Source organism: Orycteropus afer, unplaced genomic scaffold (assembly GCF_000298275.1).
Source record: "Orycteropus afer afer isolate SDZICR_OR568_19922 unplaced genomic scaffold, OryAfe1.0 scaffold00156, whole genome shotgun sequence".
NCBI classification, from domain to species: domain Eukaryota; kingdom Metazoa; phylum Chordata; class Mammalia; order Tubulidentata; family Orycteropodidae; genus Orycteropus; species Orycteropus afer.
The window spans coordinates 5,476,832-5,481,306 of NW_006921743.1; positions in this window are offsets into that span (position 1 = coordinate 5,476,832).

The window sequence follows — 4,475 nt, forward strand, 5'->3', positions numbered from 1 at the left end:
CAGTTGTAGGCAGCACAACAGAATCCCGATCCACAGAAGAATGTCTCTTTTCCCGGAATGTCCATAGATATACTGGAAGCAGGCCACACCCCTAGGGAAACTCCCTTTCAACAGATTGCCTGCTCAAAACATACATCTGATCCCATCATGGGAATAACCACATCACAAAAAACTACCATCCGTGGACTTACAGAATGCCTCATCCACCATCATGGTATCCCACACAGCATTGCTTCAGATCAAGGGACTCATTTCACAGCACATGAAGTGTGGCAATGGGCTTATGCTCATGGAATTCACTGTTCTTACCATGTTCCCCATCATCCTGAAGCAGCTAGCTTGACTGAACGATGGAATGGCCTCTTAACAACACAAATACGGCACCAGTTAAGTGGCAATACCTTGAAGGGTTGGGGCAATATTCTCCAGGAGGTTGTATATGCTCTAAACCAGCATCCAATATATGGTTCTTTCTCCAAAAGCCAGGATTCACAGGTCAAGGAACCTAGGGGTGGAAACAGGAGTGGTACCACTCACTATTACCCCTAGTGACCCACTCAAAAAAGTTTTGCTTCCTGTCCCTGCTACCCTATGCTCTGCGGTTCTGGAGATCTTAGCCCCAAAGGGAGGAATACTCCCACCTGGAGACACAATACTGATTGCATTGAACTGGAAATTAAGAATGCCACCCGGCCATATTGGCTTCCTCATGCCTCTGGATCAACAGGCAAGGAAGAGCATTACTGTGTTATCTAGTGTGATAGATCCTGCTTACCAAGGGGAAATTGGATTGGTTTTACATAATGGAGGTAAAGAAGAGTATGTCTAGAATACAGGAGATTCTTTAGGACGTCTCTTAGTATAACCATGCCCTGTGATTAAAGTCAATGGAAAATTACAGCAACCTAATTCTGATATGAATGCTAACGGCCCAGACCCTTCAGGAATGAAGGTTTGGGTCACCCCACCAGGCAAAGAACCACAACCAGCTTAGGTGCTTGCTGAGGGCAAGGGAAATACAGAATGGGTGGTGGAAGAAGGTAGTTCTGAATATCAGCTATGACCACATGACCAGCTATAGAAACGAGGACTATGATTGTTACATTTCTTCAGTGTATGTACATCAAATATTTTTGTTTCCTTCTGTTATGAACTGTGAAATGTAAATAAGGTTAATGTATTTTGGTTGTATGTGTGTTAGCGTATCATGTTAGGCACAAATATGACTTTATAATTGTCCTTATTTAGAGATTATATATGGTTAAGAAGATGTGCACAACTGCCAAGTTGACAAGGAGACACATGCTTGTTAGGCTGTTGTTATGTGGTTATTTCCATGATGAGATCAGATGTATAGGTTTTGAGCAGCCAGTCCATTGAAAGGGAGTTTCCCCAGGGGTGTGGCCTGCATATCTATGGACATTCCGGGAAAAGAGACATTCTTCTGTGGATCAGGATTCTGTTGTGCTGCCTACAACTGCCTGTGAGTGAACAATCTACCATTCGGCCTGGAGATCTTGTATTCGTTATTCTTTGGAGTCAACAACCAGTGTACTGCCTGCCAGCCTTGAGCTCCTCAGCCCCTGCAGCTGCAAGAGTCGGGAAAAGCCTCCAGCTTGACGTGGAAAAGCCTGTAGCTTGATGTTTGATCCAGGAACTTTGGACTTGCCAGCTTCTATAAGTGTGTGAACCATTTTCCTAAAATTAAGTTTCTCTATATACACACATACATATAAGCTTTACTGGTTTTGTTTTTCTGGAGAACCCAGTCTAACACAGCTACTAACAGAAAAGGTGGCTGTTCAAATCCATCCAGAGGCCCTTTGGAAGAAATGTCTGGAGATTACGTTTGAAAGATTACAACTATGGAAAACCTTATGGACTACATATCTATTCTGACACACGTGGGGCCTGCATGAGGTAGAATTGACTCATTCATTACATAGGGCTTATTTATTTATTTTTATAATAATGGATAGAGACAGTCCTCCCACTTTATTCTTATTTCTCAAGATTAGTGTAGCTCTTTTAGGGCTTATACATTTCCATATAAATTTTAGAATGAGCTTGCTATGTCTACAAAAGTTTTTGCTTGAATTTTGATAGGATACTATTAAACCTATAGATCAATTTAGGGAAAATTAACATCTTTAATATGTTGAGTTTTCCAACCTATAAATATGGTATGTCCCTCCAATTATTTAGGCCATCTTTGATTTCTAAGCTGGTATTGAATTCTGTTTCTATCAATTGTAATGGAAAATTCCTAACTAATACATTATCTTTGATTATAAGAAGCTTAGCAAAGTGAGTAGCTTAAATGTGTACATATACCCATGATGTATACATACTATGTTTTATTTAAGTTTATTAGGCAAAAAGTGCTTTTCTATTATTTTAAATGTAGAAAAGCTCTTCTATTTCAGAAGGAGCCCTAGTGGCATAGTGGTTAATGTATTTGAACTGCAAACCAAAAGGTCACTAGTTTGAAAGCACCAGCTACTCCATGGGAGAAAGATGAGGCAGTCTGCTTCCATAGATTTACAACCTTGGAAACCCTATGGGGCAGTTCTACTCTATCCTGTAGGTTTGCTGTTAGTTGGAATTTGCAGTGGATCATTCTACTTCACAACTAAATTTACATAACTTAAAAACTATGAACTTTGCAGGTTTCTTATAGCCACATCAACAAAATTTTTAGTTATCAGAGATTTTAAAACCCTAGAAAAACTTCATTTTAAGAATGATAATTACCAAAAAATGAAATACTAGCTCATCACCAACCTCTTCCCCATGTACAGATTTGCATAAAATATGACTCTTGTGTCTCCTTGTCTGAGTTTAGAAGGACACATGTAATGAAATGGAACAATGTTTAATGGCACATCTGACAACTCTTGTCTATCTCCAAATATTTCTTTGCTTCTGGCATGCTGGGCCGATCCAGGTAGCACAGTGAATCAGACAAAATTTATGTGGTCTCTACTTTGCTCTTATACTCCTATGATTTGATAAGGATGTATAATGAAGCAATAAAGGTAGTTCAGTATCCCTTATGCCTTTCTCTTCTGTTTGCCTCTTCTGGAACTCTGGTTGGACTAATCACTTTAAAGATTTTTTTTTTCTTTCTTTTTTTAGCTTCAATAATAATCAACTAATGTTTATTCTTGTTTCACTAGAACACTATTTCCTTCCCTCCCATGTTATTTATTTATTTTTTTTTACATTATCTATTTTTCCTTATGTAAGTTTTTTTTTTTTTTTAATTGTGATTTGAGTGAAGATTTACAGAGCAAATTCACTTTACATACAGCAGTTCACATATACTTTGTTTCATGTCATTGACCACTGTTTACCACAATGCAACAGCTCCCCTCCCACTTCCTCCCCGTAGCTACCTCTTCGCAGTGTCCATCCCTCCATGCACTCCTGCCCCCTGAGCTGTCTGCCTGTGCATAAGCTGCCCTTCTTTCTCCCATGATTGTTCTCTCCAAAGAGTGTATCTACTTGAGGTAAATGTTCAACTCGTATGCCTGTATTCTGTTTGGCTGGAAACCACAGGTGTGGGTTCAATTCCAGACTTGAAGGGCGGCCAGGGGCCATAGTCTCAGTGGTTCTACCAGGCTCTAGTGGACCAGCAAACCTGGTCCCCACCTGCAGATCAGATGGTTTACCAGTCGCTAGGACTAATTGTTTCCATGAATTTTGGTTTTCTTCATTCTTCTTTGCTCAGGACAAGGAGAGACCCATCGTTGCATCTGGATGGCAGCTTGCTAGCTTTTAAGATCACAGTCGCTACTCGCCAAAGTAGGAGGTGGACCAATGTTTTGTATACCATGTTATGCCAATTGAGCTTATGCCCCCTGTGACTATGGTCCCATGCCTGCAGGTTCAACTACTTGGTCCCTCTGGGTAGCTGGCTGTGACCAAGCAGTGACCACAACTTTGCCCCTTGTCAGCTCTACTATACACCTGGGAATTCTGATCATTCACATCAACTTATAAGACCATTGTCTGCCAACCCTATATATGTTCTTGGATACACTCCCCATTTCATAGACATACCTAATAATTTAGCCTGTCGACCCATCTATCCATCCATATACTCATGTTTGCCTTCATTGACAATGCAGTACTGTATGTGCAAAAGTGTTCATATTTGTTGTCTGTACCTCCCATGTACCCTTCTAAGTCTTTCTCATCCTCAATGGTGCCATATTTGTCACTCACATTTGGTACATTGCCTTTCTCTTCACCCAAATCAATGCTTATCTCTATCTATCTAACAGCTTTGCCTTCCCCCCTCCCAACCATGGTAACCAACAAAGAAAATTTCCTTCTATAGATAAACCTTTCTTTAACATTTACAATAACGGACTAATACAATATTTGTCCTTTTGTGATTGACTTATTTCATTCAGCATAATGTCCTCCAAGTTCATCCACGTTATGTGGTGTTTTGCAGATTCTACATT